Genomic DNA, 25,698 nt, shown 5'->3' on the forward strand with positions numbered 1-25,698 from the left:
TTGCTCTTATTAAAAGGATAGGGGGAGATGTTGGGAGCCGCGCCCACATTCGCCGTTACAAGATGGCGCTGACAGCTGTGTTCTAAGTGGTAAACAAATAATCTGCGCATGTGCCGAGGGTGGTTCTTCACTCCATGTGCTCTGCCTTCCCCGTGACGTCAACTCGGCCGATGGGCTGCAGCCAATCAGGGAGTGACACGTCCTAGGCGAAGGAGAATTCTCTTTAATAGGGACGGGGTTTCGTTTTCTCTCTCTCTTGCTGCTCTCTCTCTTGCTTCTTGCTCTCTTGCTTCCTGCACCCTGGCTCCTGAAGATGTAAGAAATAAAGCTTTGCCGCAGAAGATTCTGGTCTGTGGTGTTCTTCCTGGCCGGTCGTGAGAACGCGTCTAATAACATCGTGGTAAGCTAACAATAGTTGTATTCAGCTATGACTTCTATAAACCATAACAACTAGGGTGGTACATTTTTCCCTGAGGGAATAATAGTGTAACTCATTCCCTGGCTTTTTGTTGAGAATCAGTTTTGGGTCTCATGAAGATTTAAAATTTGTAGATTCTTCATTTATATATTTAACTGTTTTTCTGCTGGTTTTACCATGACTATGATTATCCTTACAATGATTAATATTTTCCTCTTTGAGTAAATTGCTTGCATTTTGTTCTACATTTTTGTGCTGTAACACTGAAATATTCATCATTGAGTATTAAACTATACTGAGTAGGTATGTTAAGAAACAAATTTATGTCTTAAAGCCAAAATACATATCGAATTTTAGAAGAAATTACTGAAAATCTTGGCCTGATACCATATCTACAGACATTAATAATTTTGGTCCTGTGTAGCTTTAATTTTGATATTAAAATTGAACTTGTGTATTTACCTTTCATGTTCAATACTTTATAGGATGAGTTGAATGGAGCAGTGTTTGCTTCGGAATGTTGTGCATCTTGAATCACACTTGGCTTTAGTTGTATTTTTTGTGATAAAGTTTTATCTCTTTATTTCGAATGTCTGTGACTTCTAGGTTGCCCACATTTCTGTAATGAATCCATTCATACTTGACCTTCACTTTTGAGTGATCATGTACTTGCAATTGAATTCTAAATTGACAGTATCAGGGGTTCTCAATTCATGATGAGGTACAACTCAATAATCCGTTGTGAATTGAAAATACATAAGCCAAAAATTTATTTAACCTTTCATCATTTCCTCCCGTTCCCTTGCTGCATTTACTTCTATAATTTCCCAAATGATTTTTTTTTTTGTAAAGTAGAAGTACAATATTTGAATCTAGAAGGTGCCTGGGTATTTTAGAAGCATTTTATCCAGATGTTTATCTTTCTTTTGTCTTAAAAGGTAATAGTAGAGAATTGTCTACTTGAAGGCATCTTGAATCACCTGAGAGGCTGTCCCTTGGAATAGCTGTGAAGGATTTTCTGGTGTAATTGAGGTGGGAGACCTGTCTATGTTGGGTGCTATTATTCCCTACACTAGGATCCTGAACTGTAAAAAATAATGAAAATGATTTGAGTACAAAAAGAAAAAGGCATTAGTATAATCAGTAGTTAAGAATGTTAATGGCATGTGCAATAGTGTCTGCATTTGGTGGATGATTATGGGATGGATCCTTGGATGGGGTAGTCTCTGGATGGTCCATCCTTTCATCTTAGCTCCAAACTTTCTCTGTGCTCCTTCCATGGATATTTTGTTCCCTATTCTAAGGAAAAATGAAGTATCTACACTTTAGACTTCCTTCTTCTTGATTTTCTTGTGTTTTGCAAATTGTATCTTGGGTATTCTGCCAGCAAGATTTTGCTGAAAGGACCCTGATATAGCTGTCTCTTGTGAGACTATGCCAGTGCCTGGCAAATATACAAGTGGATGCTCACAGTCATCTATTGGATGGAATACAGGGCCCCCAAAGGAGGAGCTAGAGAAAGTACCCAAGGAGCTGAAGGGGTCTGCAACCCTATAGGAGGAACAACAATATGAACTAACCAGTAATCCCTGAGATTGTGTCTCTAGCTGCATTTGTAACAGAAGATAGCCTAGTTGGCCATCAGTGGGAAGAGAGGCCTCTTGGTATTGCAAACTTTATATGCCCCAGGACAGGGGAATGCCAGGGCCAGGAAGTGGGAGTGGGTGGGTAGAGGCACAGGGCGGGGGGAGGGTATAGGGGACTTTCGGAATAGCATTTGAAATGTAAATGAAGAAAATATCTAATAAAAAATTGAAAAAAAAAGAATGTTAATGAGAGTCAGTCAACTAGGATTGAATCGAAGTACAACAATTTGCTAGTAGGCTACCTTCAAGAAAGTTTTAGCTACTCAACAAGTTATTCACAGTGATTCATTTATGAGTATATAATACTGAATAAAGTATTTATTGCATTTGATCATAGAACACCTTGTCTCAAGGTTATTTCTTTAAAATGGAATTCAAGGCCCATACCTAAACATGAAAAGTCTCAATTTGAACAAAGAAAAATACAAGGGGATTTCTTTTCTCTTAGTTTTTAGTTTATATTAGTTTTATGTTTGTGTACTGTTTTTTAAACTAATTCTTCTGTAGAAAATGTATCTTGTTATTCAGTGTAATATACAAGCAATTAGTAAGCTCGGAATCAAATCCATTTGTGAGGCAGTAAGATTACTTAAGTTCTAATAGTGTTCTATCCTTAAGTTCTTGACACCAAATGAAATCAATGTTATGTAGCCCAAATCCCTTTGTGTTTGACATTCCTTCAAGTTCCCAGTACACTATATTATTGTTCTTAAGCATTCATTCCATAACCCTCAGGAGCTCTATTCATAGCCAATGAACTTTTCTGTGCTTTCAATAAATAGTTAGACTTCTTATTCCCTATATAATATCTCAGCCTTGTGATTTACCTGACAACACTTAAGCCAATACATATATATATATACATATATACATATATAATATTGAATATTATATGTATATGTTATATATGTATATGTCATTCTGAATATTTCATTGGAATTATTTGACTAATGTCTCTTTATTTTTTACTCATATCATTTTTCCCCAACAGTTTCTCCTTCAGAAGAAATTCAGAAAGGGTACAACCTGAAATAATTTGTGCTCAGATATTTTTTTCAGATATTCCTCTACAATAAGACTAGGAGGCTTAAGAGTTCTCTGTTATATGGCACATGATAAAACTTTAACATATAAGACAGAGAAACTATGACTGCTTTCCCAGTCAGTCTAATATGAGAATATGAGAGCATCACCCACACATTGCTCAAGTTTTTATGTATTGTAATAGAATCACTTTTGGTTTATAGCATATGTATGTGCAAGCTGTATGTATGAATATTCAGTTTTGTATGGGTACATGTCTCTGCATGACTTCACGTATGCATGTGTATAGAGGTCAGAGTTTACAGAGTCTTCTTCAGTCTCTCTCTACCTTACATGTTAAAGCAGGGGCTCTCATTCAACACAGTGCCATGATTCAGCCAGTCCAGCTATTTATCTTGCTCTGGGTAACCACCTGCTGTCACCAACTACATGTTCGGATTATAGGCAGATGCTCTACTTCTACAAAAAATTGTATTAGTCACTGGGGATCTAATCTCTTGTGTAGGAATTGATTTAACCTGCTAAGCTATCTCCACAGGCAAAAATAATATTTCTTTTACTTTGTGCCACAGCAATATTTTTTTATTATAAGAGCTATGAAATCTAAGCCAAAAATATTTTAAAAGAGAGCAGGTAGTTGAATTGATCCATGTGTATCAAATATCTATGATTCTTGATAGAATTTAGTCTGAAATTCCAATTTTCTCAGGATGATATTGTTCTAGTTTTGCCCAACCCTAATTCACTGTCTAGATTTCTCAATATCATTGTGCCTACCACCTACTCTTTGCTTAGATTTTCAGAACCACAATTAAAGTGATTATAAATAATCTGTGACTGCTTGTAAGATATTGGACACTCTTCTGTGGAATACTTATCAATTAACTCATATCATTTTCAATAGAGATATCAACAGGAAAACAATACTCAAGTGTCATTATAGATAAGGAAATACTTGCATAGGGAGTGAATAAGAAACCTCAAAATAATCAGTTAAGAAAATCTAATTGAAATATTATAGCCTGGAAAAAATGTTCAAGCTAATCTCATAAAACTCATGAGCTCAAAGTTTGTCACCGTTACAGCACTAATTTCATATTTATTTTGAAATTCAATCATTTCACTCTCCACAAATACACATACTTTTTCTTTACATATGAGTGGAATGTTTTAACCAGAGCAAGTAAAAAAAAATAAAATGAGAAGAGAATTCTGAAATAATTAAGAGCAGTACCAATGGGACTGATTATGTAAGTCAAAACAAATTGGTAAGGAATTTTGAATGTCTGAGATTATTTTTCCTTCTACTTAAAAGTGTGCTTTTGCTAACTAGCCAACAATGGTGAACTGAGAGGTGATATTCCAGCTATCGATGCTGAAGACTTGAGTACTCGTGCCTTGTCAAGCAATATGACTTTTTGTTGCTTCGTTGGGGCAGTTCATCTCTTGTCAAAGAATAGTGTTACAAAGCAGCTGATGGGGAAAGTCAGAACTCATATTGAAAGGAAGAGCTCTTCATATGGCTTCTGTAACTGAGAAACTCAATTATTATTCACACTTAAATGTGTCAATAAATCCAACCAGATGAAGGCACACTTAATGAATTGTTAATGTAGTTAACATTTATATATTATATGTATATATACATACAATAAGCTTACTTTGTGGTGGTATTTAATAAATAGTATATGTATTCCATTAGAAAATCAACTCTTCAGTTTTAGGCATGATGGAAGTAATTATGTTAAATTATTTATAAGAAAGTTATTTTAGCACCGATGATAATAGTGATGTTAATAATATTCAAAATACAATTTAGGTAAAACCTTATAGGGTGTCACCATGAAAATGTTCAAAAATGAAGTTCTCTTACCAATAAACTTTCTTTAACTTATAATTTGAATCTGCTGATCTTCACTGTGATCTTATTTATTCTCTTCTGCTTTTTCTGTCACATTATACTGCCCATTAAAGCAGACCTGGGTTAATGATTAGTAATTTTTATATTTATTTACTTTATTGCTCTACATGAGAATTTTACCTGAATGTATGCAAAGCACACATGTATCTTGGGTAGCAGAGGTAAGAAATGGGCTTTGTACTCAGGAGTGCCAAAAAACACTAAACAGAAAGACAAAATATATACACTGAGGATCTGGAGCAGACCTGAGTTGGCCCACTCCTGAGTACAAAAACAAGTGGGTCTCTGATTCTCATATGTGCTCTTAGATGCTTCCTTCTCTTGGTTTGCCTTTATCCAACTTCAAGGAGTTACTTTGGGCTTTATCTTATTATATTATATTTTGACATTTGCTTGTTATCTCTTAGAAACCTGTTCTAATATGAGGCAGAAGAAGAAGAAGAAGAAGAAGAAGAAGAAGAAGAAGAAGAAGAAGAAGAAGAAGAAGAAGAAGAAGAAGAAGAAGAAGAGGAAGAAAGAAAATGAAAGAAGAAGACAGAGGAGAAATGGGCTTTGTATTCCCTTCAAAAGTCCTTAAGGATAATTGTGAGTTACCATTTGGGAGCTTGAAACCGACGAGAGTCATATACAAGAGTAACAAATGCTCTTGACCACTGAACCAGTTTTAGCGACTTATAAATCCTTTCGGCTCAGTTCATTGCCTTTATGGACATTGACATGAATATAGTAATAATACTGTAGCTTATATGAGTTAGATAAATAATGGAAGCAAATGTATTAGAATTTATGAACAGTTTACAATGGTCACAACAACATACTCTGACTATGCAAAAGCCCAAGTTTGACCAAATTTTAGAATAGAGAATAGAGTTGGGCATGCAATTCCTGCCCAGTCATGGAGCTGTTAGGAGTAAGTAACTGCAGGGAGAGCAAGAGAGAGGCCATTTTCTCTAAAAGCTTAGCACTAGTAGAGGAGTAACCCTCACAGGGAAGAACACATATACACATTTAACAATATTAAGGCAGCACGGATAGGTATTAAAACATTAGATAGAAAAAGGATTCAAAGTTGGTTAGGGAGTGAAGTCAAGGGAAAAATTTGCCAGTAGGCTTAAATAGAGTCAAAACCTGTACAAAGATTTCAAAAACTCCAAAAACTCTTTTAAAACAATCATACAATTGATTTTTATACCAGGAACAATCTAAAGGCTTCAGAAATTAAACATGATGGGTTTCATAGTCATTATAAAAATTGCCATTTTTGTTCTTTCATTTCTGTAGGCATATTAGAGTATCCTTTAGTGTCAAACGACCACACCTTTATTATTATTATTATTATTATTATTAACAGGATGCCCCATTTCTTTGTGACTTTCATTACTTCTCTTTTCATTTAGATTATAACATAGTTCGATTCATTCCCTCATTTCTTTTCTCTCTGCAAACCTTTCTATATATTCCTCCTTGTCTTCTTTTGAAGTCAGTTCCTCACTAACTACTGTTACACATGTATATGATTTAATTATTTTTCTATTGTTGTGATGAGCCACAATAACCAAGTCAAAGTCTGAAAGGAATCACCGCCAACTTAGGTGTTAGTTGTAGAAGATGAGTTCATGGAAGAATGCCAGTGAGCATGGTCTCTGGTAGGCAGGCATGGTGCCAGTGCTAGAGCCATCACTGAGAGACTACATGTTGACACAACAACCACAAGGCAAGAGTGAGCCAACTGGAATTCCATGTACATTTGTAACCTCTAGCCCATCTTGGGTGACACACTTTCTCTAACATGGTCACACCTCCTAATCATTATCAAAAGTTCCATCATCTGGGAAACATCTTTTCAACAGATATGTTAAAATGGATGGGGGGGCGGTAGATCAAGAAGCCTCAATACCCTACAAGCAACTATTAAATGCTGAGAGGCTGAGAATTAGTCTTCTGCAGCGAAAAGCGCACAGATTGGCTTTCTGCACACATTTTAATATGACTTCTTTAGGGCTAATATTGCATCAGTCTATATTACATTACTCTTTTACTCATAATGGATTTTCCTGTGTCCCTCTGAAGGGCATAAAGGTCGTTGTGGTATATGATGGAGTTTTCTACCTATCTACATTCTGAGACCATAGATTGAAATGTTATCCTTCCCACCTCCTCCAATCCACTTCTTTGCTGGCATGCTTCTCATGTGATTATGGAAATGGATATTGGGGCAGGGTGAAATAATCTGAAGAAATTTGTTTCTCATCTTTATCTTTACAGAAAAATATCAGAAGCATATTTTATTATTCTAGTCATTGTTAGTGTTTGGGACATAAGCATTTGAATAATGAAAACTCCCTTATGGATTTACCTGTTTGTTTTATTTTGATTGGCCTCCTAATTCCTATACTGTTATACTGTTTTCTACAGTGAGAAATACTCAAATCTATTATTAAGAAAATTAACAAAAAATTAACACTAAAGAAAATGCAGTACTATTCAAGAAAATTTGAGTAGTGGAAATAGAGTTACAGAAATGGTTAGGTGAATGGTTCAGTGGAATGGATGTGTTCGGAATTCCAAGGTCTTATGGTACATTGTCATCAGTGCATATACTCAGACACCAGACATACATTTTCTTGAAATACACATGATGAAGACTTAAATTCAAGTGTACTATCTCGTTCTCTGTCCATGTGAAACAAGGTAGAGTAAACAGAGAGGAGGGAGCTTCAGTTGAGAAAATGCCCTCATGGGATACAGCTGTATCTCATGTAAGGCATTTTTCTCAATTTAGGATCAGTGGGGGAAGGCTCAGCCAATTGAGGGTGAAGAAGTACCTGGGGTTGTGGTTCTGGGTTCTATAATAAAGCAGGCTGAACAAGCAAGCCTGTTAACAGCACAACTTCATGGCTTCTGCATCAGATCCTGTCCCCAGGATCTTGCCTTGTTTGAGTTCCTATCCTGACTTCCTTTGGTGATGAAGAGCGATGTGCAAGGGTAAGTGGAATAAGCCCCCTCCTTCCTCAGGTTGTTCATGGTCATGGTGTTTAATCTCAGCAATAGAAACTGTAACTAATGCACTTAGATAACAGAGTAGAGAGCAAACAAACAAACAAAAACAAACAAACAAACAAAAACAAAAACAAAAAAACTCTATAAATATATGATCTGCCTGGAAAATATGGAGAGTTTCCCTGTATTGCTATTTATTTTTTATTTTATTTTTTTGTGATAATGTGAGGTTTGAAATACCAAATAATCTCTTTGAATTCACTACCTTCAGAACATAGAGTGTTAGGTAAAAATGTGAACACTGACAATTTCATGGAAATTCTACATTTTGCAGCATTAGTTTTGTAACCTATTACAGGATTACAATAAAACACAGGGACACAAATTGGTGCAGAGACCAAAGGAAAGGTCATCTAGAGACTACCTCACCTTGGGATCCATTCCATCTGCAAATACCAAACCCAGACACTATTGCAGATGCCAAGAAGTGCTTGAAGGAGCCTGGTATAACTGTCCTCTGAGAGGCTCTGCCAGCACCTAAGACAGATACAGATACTCACAGCCAACCATTGGACTGATCCTGGAGACACCATTGGAAGACTTCGGGGAAGGACTGAAGGAGCTGAAGGCAACTGTAACACCATAGGAAGAACAACAATATGAACTAACCAGACTCCTCAGAGCTCCCAGTGACTAAACCTCCAACCTAAGAATATGCATGGGCTCTCCCATGGCTCCAGATACGTATGTAGCAGAGGATGGCCTTATCTGGCATCAAGAGGAGGGGAGGTGCTTGGTCCTGTGGAGGTTTGTAGCTACAGGGAAGGGGGATGCTGGAGAGGTGAGGCAGGAGTTGGTGGGTGGGTGGAGGAGCATTCCCATAGAGGCAAAGGCAAGTGGCGATGGGGTGGGAGTTTGCCTAAGGGAGACTAGGAAGGAGTACAACATTTGAAATATAAATAAACCGGGCAGTGGTGGATCATGCCTTTAATCCCAACACTTGGGAGGCAGAGGCAGGTGAATTTCTGAGTTCGAGGCCAGCTTGGTCTACAGAGTGAGTTCACTGACAGCCAGGGCTATACAGGGAAACCCTATCTTGAAAACCAATACACACACACACAGACACACACACATATGTATGTATATGTGTCTGTGTATGTATGTATATATATATATATATATATATTTATAATTTTTAATAGAATAAATCTGAAAAAATGTTGAATGACAATATAAAATAATGTATTTTGATGATATTAAATTCACAAATAGTACTTTAAACAAATATTTGAGTTTTCTTTAATTAAGAACATTGGCATAAAAAGTGTTAATATAATGAATGATTATTTAAAATTAGGTACAAATATTAACCTTGACAAAGAACTTTAGGTATATTGTTATTCACATACTACAATTACCAATATTTAATTGGCACACAGTATGAATGTGTTTTTGTAACATCTTAAACATTCTTTCCTAGACCTATAGTGCTATAGAAAACTATATTACTCCAGGACCTTTGAGGTTTATTTCCCTGCAAATAGTATTCATATCTTTTTTCTCATTTTGTTGATATCTCTGATGAAATTTCACATGTACTACAGCTGTTCACACTGGTGGATCTGATATTCACTCGTTATTAACCTTATAACACTTATCATACTGTGGAATGCTACCTAATACAAGTTAATGAGAGAAAACACTGTCCACTCTCCTGTTTATGCAACAGCCTTCAGTACTGAAAAAGTACTCAATATTTAGAGCATTAGAATGTTTAGAATATTTCTGGAATGTGTAATAGTATGAATAAAAGCTGCACATGACTGTTGGGAGCCGCGCCCACATTCGCCGTTACAAGATGGCGCTGACAGCTGTGTTCTAAGTGGTAAACAAATAATCTGCGCATGTGCCAAGGGTATCTTATGACTACTTGTGCTCTGCCTTCCCCGTGACGTCAACTCGGCCGATGGGCTGCAGCCAATCAGGGAGTGACACGTCCGAGGCGAAGGAGAATGCTCCTTAAGAGGGACGGGGTTTCGTTTTCTCTCTCTCTTGCTTTTCTCGCTCTCTTGCTTCTTGCTCTCTTGCTTCTTGCACTCTGTTCCTGAAGATGTAAGAATAAAGCTTTGCCGCAGAAGATTCTGGTCTGTGGTGTTCTTCCTGGCCGGTCGTGAGAACGCGTCTAATAACAATTGGTGCCGAATTCCGGGACGAGAAAAAAACTCGGGACTGGCGCAAGGAAGATCCTTCATTTCAGAACCAGAACTGCGGATCACGTTTATAAAGGTTCCCGTAACACAGACTGTTGAGAAGGATTCAACTGCCGAATTCAGAACTCATCAGCTGGGGAACGACGGTGATAAAGGTTCCCGTAAAGCAGACTGTTAAGAAGGATTCAACTGTATGAATTCAGAACTTTTCAGCTGGGGAACGAGAGTACCAGTGAGTACAGCTTTACGAGGTAAGCCTGGCCTTGAACTTTCTAACGAAATTCAAGACAGTCTATCAGAAGTAAAGTGGAATATGTTTGGCCTTGAATTTTTTCTGGTGTTAGGAGCCCTTTTGTTCCTTTTCACATGTTATCAAGTGGTTAAGATAGGGCGGATTCTAGATGAAATTCAGGACAAGCTATCAGAAGTAAAGCGGGGAGAGAGAGTAGGAACAAAGAGGAAATATGGTACACAAAATAAGTATACAGGCCTTTCCAAGGGTCTTGAACCCGAGGAAAAGTTAAGGTTAGGTAGGAATACCTGGAGAGAGATTAGAAGAAAAAGAGGAAAAAGGGAAAAGAAGAAAGATCAATTAGCGGAGGTCTCTAGGAAAAGGAGCCTGTGCTCATCGCTGGATGGGCTCGGGGAGCCAGCTCTTAGTAGCTCTGAAGCAGGTGAAGAATTCTCCTCTGAGGAAACAGACTGGGAGGAAGAAGCAGCCCATTACCAGCCAGCTAATTGGTCAAGAAAAAAGCCAAAAGCGGCTGGCGAAGGCCAGTTTGCTGATTGGCCTCAGGGCAGTCGGCTTCAAGGTCCGCCCTATGCGGAGTCCCCGCCCTGCGTAGTGCGTCAGCAATGCGCAGAGAGGCAGTGCGCAGAGAGGCAGTGCGCAGACTCATTCATTCCCAGAGAGGAACAAAGGAAAATACAACAGGCATTTCCGGTCTTTGAAGGAGCCGAGGGTGGGCGTGTCCACGCTCCGGTAGAATACTTACAAATTAAAGAAATTGCTGAGTCGGTCCGTAAATACGGAACCAATGCTAATTTTACCTTGGTGCAGTTAGACAGGCTCGCTGGCATGGCACTAACTCCTGCTGACTGGCAAATGATTGCAAAAGCCGCTCTCCCTAGTATGGGCAAATATGTGAAATGGAGATCTCTGTGGCGAGAGGCTGCACAGGCGCAGGACCGAGCAAACGCTGCTGCTTTAACTCCAGAGCAGAGAGATTGGACTTTTGACTTGTTAACGGGTCAGAGAGCTTATTCTGCTAAACCTGATAAGAGGTATCAATGGAAGGTCTTACCACAGGGAATGTCCAATAGTCCTACTATGTGTCAACTTTATGTGCAAGAAGCTCTTTTGCCAGTGAGGGAACAATTCCCCTCTTTAATTTTGCTCCTTTACATGGATGACATCCTCCTGTGCCATAAAGACCTTACCATGCTACAAAAGGCATATCCTTTTCTACTTAAAACTTTAAGTCAGTGGGGTTTACAGATAGCCACAGAAAAGGTCCAAATTTCTGATACAGGACAATTCTTGGGCTCTGTGGTGTCCCCAGATAAGATTGTGCCCCAAAAGGTAGAGATAAGAAGAGATCACCTCCATACCTTAAATGATTTTCAAAAGCTGTTGGGAGATATTAATTGGCTCAGACCTTTTTTAAAGATTCCTTCCGCTGAGTTAAGACCTTTGTTTAGTATTTTAGAAGGAGATCCTCATATCTCCTCCCCTAGGACTCTTACTCTAGCTGCTAACCAGGCCTTACAAAAAGTGGAAAATGCCTTACAGAATGCACAATTACAACGTATTGAGGATTCGCAACCTTTCAGTTTGTGTGTCTTTAAGACAGCACAATTGCCAACTGCAGTTTTGTGGCAGAATGGGCCATTGTTGTGGATCCATCCAAACGTATCCCCAGCTAAAATAATAGATTGGTATCCTGATGCAATTGCACAGCTTGCCCTTAAAGGTCTAAAAGCAGCAATCACCCACTTTGGGCAAAGTCCATATCTTTTAATTGTACCTTATACCGCTGCACAGGTTCAAACCTTGGCAGCTACATCTAATGATTGGGCAGTTTTAGTTACCTCCTTTTCAGGAAAAATAGATAACCATTATCCAAAGCATCCAATCTTACAGTTTGCCCAAAATCAATCTGTTGTGTTTCCACAAATAACAGTAAGAAACCCACTTAAAAATGGGATTGTGGTATATACTGATGGATCAAAAACTGGCATAGGTGCCTATGTGGCTAATGGTAAAGTGGTATCCAAACAGTATAATGAAAATTCACCTCAAGTGGTAGAATGTTTAGTGGTCTTAGAAGTTTTAAAAACCTTTTTAAAACCCCTTAATATTGTGTCAGATTCCTGTTATGTGGTTAATGCAGTAAATCTTTTAGAAGTGGCTGGAGTGATTAAGCCTTCCAGTAGAGTTGCCAATATTTTTCAGCAGATACAATTAGTTTTGTTATCTAGAAGATCTCCTGTTTATATTACTCATGTTAGAGCCCATTCAGGCCTACCTGGCCCCATGGCTCTGGGAAATGATTTGGCAGATAAGGCCACTAAAGTGGTGGCTGCTGCCCTATCATCCCCGGTAGAGGCTGCAAGAAATTTTCATAACAATTTTCATGTGACGGCTGAAACATTACGCAGTCGTTTCTCCTTGACAAGAAAAGAAGCCCGTGACATTGTTACTCAATGTCAAAGCTGCTGTGAGTTCTTGCCAGTTCCTCATGTGGGAATTAACCCACGCGGTATTCGACCTCTACAGGTCTGGCAAATGGATGTTACACATGTTTCTTCCTTTGGAAAACTTCAATATCTCCATGTGTCCATTGACACATGTTCTGGCATCATGTTTGCTTCTCCGTTAACCGGAGAAAAAGCCTCACATGTGATTCAACATTGTCTTGAGGCATGGAGTGCTTGGGGGAAACCCAGACTCCTTAAGACTGATAATGGACCAGCTTATACGTCTCAAAAATTCCAACAGTTCTGCCGTCAGATGGACGTGACCCACCTGACTGGACTTCCATACAACCCTCAAGGACAGGGTATTGTTGAGCGTGCGCATCGCACCCTCAAAGCCTATCTTATAAAACAGAAGAGGGGAACTTTTGAGGAGACTGTACCCCGAGCACCAAGAGTGTCTGTGTCTTTGGCACTCTTTACACTCAATTTTTTAAATATTGATGCTCATGGCCATACTGCGGCTGAACGTCATTGTACAGAGCCAGATAGGCCCAATGAGATGGTTAAATGGAAAAATGTCCTTGATAATAAATGGTATGGCCCGGATCCTATTTTGATAAGATCCAGGGGAGCTATCTGTGTTTTCCCACAGAATGAAGACAACCCATTTTGGGTACCAGAAAGACTCACCCGAAAAATCCAGACTGACCAAGGGAATACTAATGTCCCTCGTCTTGGTGATGTCCAGGGCGTCAATAATAAAGAGAGAGCAGCGTTGGGGGATAATGTCGACATTTCCACTCCCAATGATGGTGATGTATAATGCTCAAGTATTCTCCTGCTTTTTTACCACTAACTAGGAACTGGGTTTGGCCTTAATTCAGACAGCCTTGGCTCTGTCTGGACAGGTCCAGACGACTGACACCATTAACACTTTGTCAGCCTCAGTGACTACAGTCATAGATAAACAGGCCTCAGCTAATGTCAAGATACAGAGAGGTCTCATGCTGGTTAATCAACTCATAGATCTTGTCCAGATACAACTAGATGTATTATGACAAATAACTCAGCAGGGATGTGAACAAAAGTTTCCGGGATTGTGTGTTATTTCCATTCAGTATGTTAAATTTACTAGGGCAGCTAATTTGTCAAAAAGTCTTTTTCAGTATATGTTACAGAATTGGATGGCTGAATTTGAACAGATCCTTCGGGAATTGAGACTTCAGGTCAACTCCACGCGCTTGGACCTGTCGCTGACCAAAGGATTACCCAATTGGATCTCCTCAGCATTTTCTTTCTTTAAAAAATGGGTGGGATTAATATTATTTGGAGATACACTTTGCTGTGGATTAGTGTTGCTTCTTTGATTGGTCTGTAAGCTTAAGGCCTAAACTAGGAGAGACAAGGTGGTTATTGCCCAGGCGCTTGCAGCTCTAGAACATGGTGCTCCCCCTGATATATGGTTATCTATGCTTAGGCAATAGGTCGCTGGCCACTCAGCTCTTACATCTCACGAGGCTAGACTCATTGCACGGGATAGAGTGAGTGTGCTTCAGCAGCCCGAGAGAGTTGCAAGGCTAAGCACTGCAATGGAAAGGCTCTGCGGCATATATGAGCCTATTCTAGGGAGACATGTCATCTTTCATGAAGGTTCAGTGTCCTAGTTCCCTTCCCCCAGGCTAAACGACACGGGAGCAGGTCAGGGTCGCTCTGGGTAAAAGCCTGTAAGCCTAAGAGCTAATCCTGTACATGGCTCCTTTACCTACACACTGGGGATTTGACCTCTATCTCCACTCTCATTAATATGGGTGGCCTATTTGCTCTTATTAAAAGGATAGGGGGAGATGTTGGGAGCCGCGCCCACATTCGCCGTTACAAGATGGCGCTGACAGCTGTGTTCTAAGTGGTAAACAAATAATCTGCGCATGTGCCAAGGGTATCTTATGACTACTTGTGCTCTGCCTTCCCCGTGACGTCAACTCGGCCGATGGGCTGCAGCCAATCAGGGAGTGACACGTCCGAGGCGAAGGAGAATGCTCCTTAAGAGGGACGGGGTTTCGTTTTCTCTCTCTCTTGCTTTTCTCGCTCTCTTGCTTCTTGCTCTCTTGCTTCTTGCACTCTGTTCCTGAAGATGTAAGAATAAAGCTTTGCCGCAGAAGATTCTGGTCTGTGGTGTTCTTCCTGGCCGGTCGTGAGAACGCGTCTAATAACACATGACTTACTCAGTAAATTTCACACCTTGAATTTTATTCACTGCAAACAAATTCTCCTAATATCTCAATATATTTAGTATCAGATTATTTTAATTACATCAAAGCATGCATTTTACAGTTTGCTTTCTCTTTTCTTGCTCTTTCTCCATCTCACGTTTCTCTCTTTCTTGTGTGTGTGTTTGTGCATTTGTGTGTGTGTGAGAGAGAGAGAGAGAGAGAGAGAGAGAGAGAGAGAGAGAGGGAGAGAGAGAGATGTGGGTATTTATGAGTGTACCATAACCCTTAATTTCAGGCTTACGGTGAAGTATAAATTTACCAGTACTCTTTGGAGAAGATTGAGTAAATTAGTAATGATTAAATACAAATTAATATTTGAATACTCACAGCCAAGTGATGAAGTGTTGCTTGTTTTTATTAAACAGTACACTCATGCATGCCAATGCTTTCTCATTTGTGCTTTACAGCAGTTGTATCAGTTAAAAAACATCATTGTGTGCACAAAACTCTAGAAGAATAGTGAGGGGCAAAGAAAGTTTTCAAATGTCTGTGAGAGGCCATAAGTTTATTCTTCGAAGACAGACCATATCAACTTTTAACATCAGCATGTTTTGACAGACAAAATGACTCCAAATTGTGTGGGTTTTGTTGTCATTGTTGTTGTTGTTGATGATGATGATTTTAATTAAAACATCACCTTAGAAAAGGTTTTCCTGTTTCCTAAGTATGTATTCTCCTCTTCAAAGTGCTTCTGTGTGGATTGAAATACAATGTTGTTTTCATGTATTTTTTTTAATTTCCCCAAATGACAGTGTTAACAGCAGAAATAGGATATATTGAGATTATAAGAAAATGAAAGTTGGAAGTGGTTGAATTAGTTTATTCTAGTGGGTAAAAACTTATTCAAGTGAAATTAAAGAAAATTAGGTAGTGAAATTGAGTACTTTATCTCAAATGTGTATATTATCTTATTAAATTATATTGAACCAATGTACTATAAGCTTTGGGAATTTTTTGTTTGTTGCAAAGTATAATTCAATCACAATAACTGCAAAAGGAGAGTGGACTCCAGAGAGGTACCAATCTAATTAGATGTATGAAAGGTTAGAATCATACTTTCTGAAGTTCGTTCAAATGCTCTATGATCATTAATATTTTTATTCCTGTGAGCATTAGCACAAGGGTAGTTGGATCTTATTTCAAAGTGACTAATTAAGAGAATTGAAAAAGTATACTTTTGCTTTCATTTTAATATTAGAAATTTTAAGAGATAAGAATATGTGTTTGGAATAAACCACTATGGTAGGATTACTTATTTCCATAGCTAAACATAAGCACATATGACAATTGGAATTTAAAGAAAAATTATGGACTAATATGAAAAGGCATGCTTTTTATTGAGAAATCTATGGTTTCTCCATATTCTCTTTGCTCTTTGTAGTTTTTTTTTTTTTTTTTTTACAGTTGCTCTAAGGTATTTTTGTATTCCAACATAATCACAAAATGTTTATACTGATGAGTGACTCATCTACCTGCAGGCTTATCTTAGTTAGTTTGTGACCTCAACTGGAATTAGAGTATTCTTAGGAACTTTTATGGCCATGTGTTATGGTTAACTTATCATGTTTTTTAATCACAGCTATCTTTGAATCCCTATCTGCAATAGGACAAATGGTAAATTTTACTAAATCTCTAATATCAAATGGTGAAACTGGAATCTGTTCCACTCTTAAGAGAATTTGAATCTTTCTCACTTTTTTATTGTTTACTTTCTTTATTTATACGGGGACAATAAAGGTCACATTGTTTTTATCAAAGCCGCATCAGGTGTTTATGTATAAATATATGTGTCTGTCATAGAATGGATTCTCTCTCTCCCCTCCTCTGTGTCTGTGTGCCTCTCTTCCTTCCTCACTCTGTCTCCCCTCTCTCTTTCTCTCTCACTCTCACTCACTCTCTCTTTCTTACTCTTCTTCCTTCTTTAATCTGATCACCTGCTTCTGCGTCCTTCTGCAAATTCTACAGACATGGACCACCACAATTGCTTTGTTTTGATTAGAACCTGGAGTACAGCATACTTAGTGGGGATGGTTATGGTTCAAAACTTACTCAGTTCATAAATTTTGAGTTAGACTTTAAGAAATAATCTTAATTACTTTACCTACCCTGAATCCTTTACAGGTATTCCTTACGGGACTTCACAGTGATAACCATGGATTCTCAAATATTGGGAGTAGTGACTAATTGTGAGGGGAGCAGTGTTTTAGACTGTGACTCAGTCTAAAAACCACACACAGATATTTTTTAACTAAAAGACAGGCATTTACATTTGAAGGTATAATCTCTAAGAAGAAGCACCTATATCTCCATGATTGAGGACAATAGAAATGTGTTCCAACATTCATTGGAAAGAGATGAACTAAGGAATATGAAACTCCTTGCACATTTTTAAGACCTCACAAATCACCATAAATGATGTTATTAGACTCACTCCACAAAAGAAGCAATAAGTCTGAGACATAAAAACATTTTGTGATTTCCACCCAGGTTCCTACTGAGTGATGTGAATGGATGTATTGTATATGAAAATATTATTAATTATTCAAGATGCAGTGTGCTACCTGTCTTCCTTTTCTCTTCATGTATGTCTAACACCTAATTAGGATGGTGGGTAAAGATAAAATGGAAATATGTTTGCAATTTTTATGTGAAATTATTTCCAAGCTTCTGCGTTGGAAGCATCATGAATTTGATGATTTTGACACATCAAAAATTTGTTACATCATTTATTTCTTTAATTTTATATTTATTTTAAATAGTTTTCCAGATTCTTCTTGGATATACGACAATGCTGTTCCACTTAATCATGCAAGGCAAAGATAGCAACTTTTCTCTGTGCTAATATCATCACTTCAAAATGATTAAAAATATGCTTGACTTTTCTATGTTTTTGTACTCACAGTTTTATATACAAAATTTCAATATGTGCATAAGCTTTTCCAGTAATTTTATGACTAAATACTAAAGGAACTATTATGAGTTCACACATGGTGAATGTTTACATTTGTTATTAACTTATTTTTTTTTTTTTTTTTTTTTGAGACAGGGTTTCTCTGTGTAGCCCTGGCTGTCCTGGAACTCACTTTGTAGACCAGGCTAGCCTTGAACCCAGAAATCCGCCTGCCTCTGCCTCCCGAGTGCTGGGATTAAAGGTATGCGCCACCACGCCCGGCTGTTATTAACATTTTAATCTAGAATTTTCCATGTTTCTTTTTTTTTTTTACAATTTAATGGACTTTCCAAGACCATGTGATTCAGTTTAGATTTTTATACTGAAACTCTCCAGGTCTCCACTACTATAGATATTTTACACAATATTAATCATATTAATAGAGTCCAGTGAAGAATAATTGCTCTAAACACCACTCTGAAAATGAATTTTAATGCCATGTTATTGTGTTAACTTATGATTTGAGCCTCATCCTGCTATTAACAGTGACCTTAGTAGGCAGTGTCCATCTGTGACCTACTATTTTATGGCACTGGGAAGGCCAACTACCCCAAATTTATGCCTCACAACTAGTTATGGTCTCTGAACTCAATTATTAGAGATTTATTTGTTTGTTTCTCAGACTCTCTGTTCAGTACTCTGAAACATTGTCAGAATATAAATAGCCTTTAGTTTGTGAACTCCAATGTATCTGCAGGAAAAAAATAAAGAACATGGTATGATACAAAAGAAGACCTACCCCATTTTATCTACATTATAATTATGAAATCTTTTTACAAATTGTGTGAGTGACTAAGTCTGAATTCTGATCACAGAGCTCTTGCTATAAATCTGAAACTTCTGTTTTACATTATATACATTCTATTAGATAAACAAGCTGCAAGTGAAATCATTTGTCTACATTCTGTCATGTACTACTCTTGGCAAAATTAAGGAAGATACTTTTCTCAAGTATTTACTTAACCTTTTCACTGTCCTGTGCTATTTCAAAAGTGAGAAACAAAGAAAAACACTTTTAGAAAGTCCATACCCAAGGAAAATGAATTAATAGTTCATAACCACAAGTTTAAGTGAAAATAAAACTGAAAAGCATAATTATTTGCAATTGACTATCTATGATTCATTTCAAAATAGCCATAGAATAATTTTGTATGCATCTGTATGTGTTTTCATATGAGAGAGAGACAGAGGAGAGAGAGAGAACAACAAAGACAGAGACAGAGACATACAGAGAGAGACAGAGAGCGACAGAGAGACAGAGACAGAAACAGGCAGAGAGGTGGGTATATAGGAGTATGGGAGCCTGTGATCAACATTTTTTCTTCATCAGTTGCCCTTCCCTACCTTTGTGCTAGGATTATTTTCATTCTACCTGGATTTCACAATTTAAATAAATTATTTTGCCAGCATCTAAGTTGCCCTCCTATCTACTGCACAGTGCTGGGAATAAGGTTGTACAATGTTGTCACTGGCTCTTCACTCGATTGATGAGAATCTAAATTCAAGAGTATAATTTTATATAGCAAAGCTTTACAAGCTGTGGCATCTCCCCACCATAAGTCTAAGACAATGTCTGGGCATCATGAACAACTTGTTTATATCCTCAAAACCACTGTAAAAATAGGGAGTGGTGGCATGAATCTGAAGTCCCATTGTTGAGGAAGCAGAAGCAGGAAGATCTATGGGGATGATTGGTTACCCAGTTGACATGAAACAGCCCCAGAATCAGTGAAACCACTTTTTAGAAAATAAGATGGACACTAATACAGGAAGATACCTGATGTCAGATTCCAGTATCTCTGCACGCTGTCATAGTGAGTAAAACACACATGCACAGAATACACAGGTGCACACCACATACATGCATATAAAGGAGAAAGCAGTAGAAAGAAATCGGTCACCACTCTTGTCCTTTACAAGCATACATATAGAGCCTATAGCAACACACACATCTACCATACGAACACACACATACGTACACACACACACTATAAAATTGTTTGTCAAAATGTAATGAATTCACCTTTCTTCTGAAATTGTAACTCTGAACATTTAAGTGTGACTTTATTTCTATATAGCTCCTGCTGCTTCTTTTTTTTTCTCTCACCCAAGCTTTCTAGTTTGATTGTTGTTAGCATTTTGATAAGAAATAGTGACCTGAGGATAATCTTTCTTAGAGTAAATATGATTCTACTTCTGCTCCAGCAAGAATCCTGAAGACTGAATAAGCAGATCAGATCTCAGTCTTATAGAGGAATCATTCAATGTGAAATTGAATAGATGTTCAGATAACTGCACAACACATCTCCTTAGAAATGGAATTCAACCCACCCAAACCCACTCTCCTTCCCCTCCCACCTCACTCAAGGTACAGGAATATCAATTATCCGATACCCGATAAACACTATTCTAGACAACTAATTTTTATTTCTGCATTTCTTCTCTTTGTGATGCACATAGAGATTTGGGGGTTTTATTTGAAAAAAGTGAGATACTCTATATTAAACACTATATCAAACCAAGCAACACAGGAATATGATAGATATTAATAAATATTTTCTCCCTATCACTCATTTTCACTTTCAAGTATCAAGTATTCCTGACCTTTCATGTTCCTCAGTGGCAGACTGTACAAGCTTGCTTTTGCCCAGGTAAATTTAGCTTCTTTTCTAGATTTTTTAGTAAAATAAACATGTATTCACACACATAAGCACAAGCATACACACATACATGTGCACACACACACAGACATACTTATACATACCCATATATATGCATATATACACACCCATGCATTTGCAGGAAAGCACATGCACACACACACACACACATATCCCCAACACACAAACACACACACACACACACGTACATGCACACATAAAAGTACACGAACACACACACACACACACACACACACACATGCACACACGCACATACACATGCATGAAGAACAGAAGCTGGTTTCTTTTTTATGGTATTTATTTATTTATTTACTTATATTTCAAATGTTATCCCCGTTCTTGGTTTCCCCTTCACAACTCCCCTACCCTATACCCACTCCTCCTGCTTCTATGAGGGTGCTCCCCCACCTATCCACTCCCACCACACCACTTTGACATTCCTCTACACTGGGGCATAAAGCCTTCACAGGACCAATGGCTTCTCCTCCCATTGATGCCCTACCATCCTCTGTTTCATATTCAGCTCGAGCCATCGGTCCCTCTATGCATACTCTGTGGTTGGGGGTTTAGTCCCTGGGAGGTCTAGGGGGTCTAATTGGTTGATATTGTTGTTCTTTCTGTGTGGTTGCAAACCCCCTCAGCTCCTTCAGTCTCTTAACCCAATATTGTTTTCAGTATACTCTTTCTTTATTCCTTAATTCTTTATTCACTTTATATCCCAATTGCTTACCCCCTTCCTAGTCCTCCCCTCCCACAGCCCAACCTCTCTTTTCCGAGAGGGTGGAGGGCCTTGGGTATCCCCCCACTGTGGGAGAGGCAGACTCCATCTCCCACTGAGACCAGACAAGACACTTCACCTAGAGGAACTTATTAACAGCATTAGCAATAGACTCTGATCCAGTTGTGACCCACATGAAGAACCAGCTACACATATGTTACATATGTGCACTGGAGTCCTAGGTCAAGCCTATGATCACTCTTTGGTTGGTGGTTCAGTATCTGAGAGCTGCTAAAAATCCAGGTTAGTTGACTCTGCTGGTCTTTCTGTGGAGGTCCTATCCTCATCAGCGCCCTCAATCCTTCTTCCAACTTTTTCAAAAAGGTCCCTAAACTCCATCCAACATTTGCCTGTGGATTTCTGCATCCCTCTGAGGCACCTGCTGGGTCTAGCCTCTCAGAAGATAGTCATGCTAGCCTTCTGTAGACAACAGCTTTTGGGATAGCCCCCTGCTTCTTTTGTTCAGGACCCACATGAAAGTCAAGCTGCAGGTTTGCTACATATGAGATGATCTGAGTTATTTTTCAACTGTTCTAACAAAGCACGATGACAAATCATTTAAGAAGCATTTATAGGGGCTTTCTGTTCCAGTCGATGAGTCCCTGAGTGATATGACAGTAGCGTGGCATCATTCAAACACACGTGGTGCTAGAGACTGAGCTTAGAGCTTACATTCTTATTCACAAGTAGGAGTTTGCTTATGGAGAATAGAGAGAAGACAGCAGATAACACGGGATTTGAAGCTTCAGAGTCCATTCCCAGTGACACACTTCCTCCAACAACTTTTCTCAACCCTGCTCAGACCATTTCCCCAGCTTCTATAATGTATAAAAATACATGTGTGTGTGCGAGACAATTCTAATACAAGCCACACTAACTTTACAAAACAATAAAAGTATTAAAATATAAAAAAGACACATAAATTTATAGTCTTGATAAAAAATATCTTGCTTCATTAGTCATCTATGGCAATATGTCCATTTTACTTAAAATATTAAAGAGTATGCCCTCTTTTATGTATGATTTATTTAGAAAGCAGATTGTTTTATTTTTTTAATGCAATACAACTTGCATTTAGATATCATTTTTCCTGCTGGAAGTTTTGTAAGATTTATAAGATTGATGTATTGTTTCAGTTTATAATAATAACATTGGAATCAAATTTAATAATAACAAAGGGCTTCATATCATCGATATGACTGACTCACTAGTGGACCATCACTTCTCATGTCTCTGCACTTCTTTTGAGATTCAGTTTACTCTGTAAATGTATTAGCACAGTAAATTCTCAAAGAACATTCAAGACAGACATCAGTGGCAGATTTGGACTATGACATAGCTGACATTAAATTTTTTTTTCAATTTAGGAACTTAAAAGGGATATAATATGTAAGATTTCTCATTTAATTTTGGTTTTGTACTATTGTTGTCTTTCACAATTATTTATTTTACTTAATATACTATCTTACACTTTTAACCCTATTCTACTGTTTCATTTATGATGAAAACAAATGTAATATTTTTGTGTAACTGATCACTTCTGTGTGATGTCAACCACCTGCTACTTATTTCTTTTACATGAATACTTCAGACATTCTACAGAAACCATTAAGTGGTTCTAAATCTTACTGTGTAAAGGTTTCCTTTGATTCGGATCTTATTTATTTCTTCTTCTAACCATGTGATTCTAGCCATACAATCTATTGGCCTGCTTTTGTTCACTCCATCAAGCTACCTTTTAAGGGCAAGGATCAAATAAAAAAACTGTAAATCTCAAACCACTTATTGCAATGCCAAATACCAGGAATGCACAATAAATAGGAGAAGGTGACAGACAGAACAGTATTGGGAGCTAAAAATAAAGACAAGAGGAACAGAAAGCAATCCATCCTAACGCCTGAGCAGCTCTGGTCTTTCCTTTCTAGGTAAGGTCAGGAAATCAGGTTGCAAGTTGTCTATTATTTTAGGACACTCATTTGTGTAATGCAAAGGGTATAATGCTTAATATTGATTTTCTCTGATGGTTACTTAACGAGCATAGTTATGCCTATGTGACAGATGAGACAAGTGACCTGCCAAGGTGGCCCTTGGGAAAAGAAATGTGTATGCTACAAAGGTAAATTAATTACAATGAAGTATGCTTAGTGGGCTATGCTAGGGGTGATTTGCTGAGTCAAGTGCTAGAAGGGAAAATATTTTGTAATAGGAGATGAGTGTGCCATGCTAGGGTCTGTTTGATTCCTGAGTTGGGTACCAAATGATTAGATTATTTGTGTTACATGGCAACACATGGACTTACTTTGTTTGGATCATAATGATTATTATATTAAACGTGCTGCAGTAGCTGAGAAGAGTGTAAGAAATTGTATTCTCTGCATTCTGTAATGAGAATAGTCTAGATTCTTTATTAAATCCAAGTACTACCAGATCAGCAGTGGTTTCCACCCTTACAGGATATAATAAATAATGTTAATAATTAGGGTAAAAAGAATAATGTACAAGTTTATAATTCAAATAATAATTTATTTTCAGTCACTGACAACTTTATATATATATAAAATGTTCCTTGATGACATCTCATTTTTTGACTAGGAATTCATTTTGTGTATCAAATTGTTTTCACTGAGAATTTTAAATAATTTTAATTTGACTTTTTGCCATTATTAAACATTGTTCCATGTATGGGCTAAATGAGAACTTGACAAATCTTAAAGCCAAAATTCAGCTTAATTGTGCTTCTAAAAATTAAACAAGAGATACGACTAATTAGAGTGTGGTATGAGAACTACATCAGTTACCCAGTTATTCCTAATAGGAGTTACGTGAGAAAGTAGTCTCCACACTTTCTGAATTCCATTTTCACACTTATCAAAATCGATCTCATCTTGTTCCTTCTTTCTGCCTGTTATGCTTCAGTCATTTATTAGTTTTAAGCAGCTACCATTTATTTATGACTGGCAACTACTGAAATGACTTTTAGGGGACTCCAGTGTTTATCTTGAAAAGGGCATAAGCGCAGTTCAAATGAGGTTAAGGATAAATTTTTTTCACACTTTTTCATTGTTAAGAGTCACCAAATTAATTGGGTTCAGGCAAACGACCTTGATGTTTAAGAAGATCTGACAAAGGGAGCCTCTGGTGTTTGCTAATGCAGTGTTCAGTGCTTACAGAAAACCACACAGCTTGCCTTTTCAGAGAATATTCATTACCAGAAGGCAGAATGTGTAGTCTGATCTTAATCAAAAACAAAATTGTTATTAATGATAAGAAGTCTGCCCCCAGAAGTTGACATGACATAATCAAACTCCACTGTCTGATGTTTTGTCGAATAAAATATGATTTCTGGTTTCTGTGCCCTTAGCAGTGTGCTGAGAAGATGAAACATACATGATCACAAGGCAGAAACTAGTCAGCAGTATTACATAAAGCATTACAAGTGGTCTTATGCTAGACTAGTGCATGCTGGCCCTTCTTCTGGAATGACAACTTGATAGAGGCCAGAACTCCTCAAGGAGAACAGCAAAATCATCGGAAATAACCCCAGTCTCAACAGATGGGGATATATGAAAATATCTGTACATCAAAGGAAGCAATCAGTAGAGAGAACAGACAGCTCGCAGAATTGGAGGAAATCTTCTTCAGTTATACTTCAGAGAAGAAACTAATATCCAGTATTTACAATAAAAGAAAGAAAGAAAGAAAGAGAGAGAGAGAGAGAGAGAGAGAGAGAGAGACAACAACTGGGTAAATAGCAAATGGTCAAGCAACCAATACTTACTATAAAGAGTCTCAAATATTCCTATCAATCAAGGATATGGAAATTAAAATAATTTGAGATAACTCATCCTGATAGTCAAATTGTTATTATCAACAAATCTGACAAGGGAAGCTGGAATACATGTGGTTTGGAAAAAAAATGTATCCCTTTTTGGTGGGAGTACAAATTAATTTACATTATGGAGATCATTTGAAAAACTCAAATATTAAAATATAACTACTATAAACCAGCTATTTCATTTTTTGGAAAAACTTGAGAGATCTGCATATCTGACCATAGATATATATGTATATAAATGATGA

The 25,698-nt window shown here is 37.7% G+C and overlaps 1 long non-coding RNA gene across 1 annotated transcript; it reads left to right on the forward strand.

Moving 5' to 3' along the window:
- The first annotated feature begins 363 nt into the window (after positions 1-363).
- Gm41479 lies at positions 364-5,466 on the forward strand. Its single transcript, XR_876185.1, has 3 exons — positions 364-400; positions 1,357-1,450; positions 5,437-5,466. It is a non-coding gene; the product is annotated as a predicted gene, 41479 (long non-coding RNA).
- Positions 5,467-25,698: the final 20,232 nt, after the last annotated feature.

This window comes from Mus musculus, chromosome 16 (genome assembly GCF_000001635.26).
Source record: "Mus musculus strain C57BL/6J chromosome 16, GRCm38.p6 C57BL/6J".
Classification (NCBI taxonomy): Eukaryota; Metazoa; Chordata; class Mammalia; order Rodentia; family Muridae; genus Mus; species Mus musculus.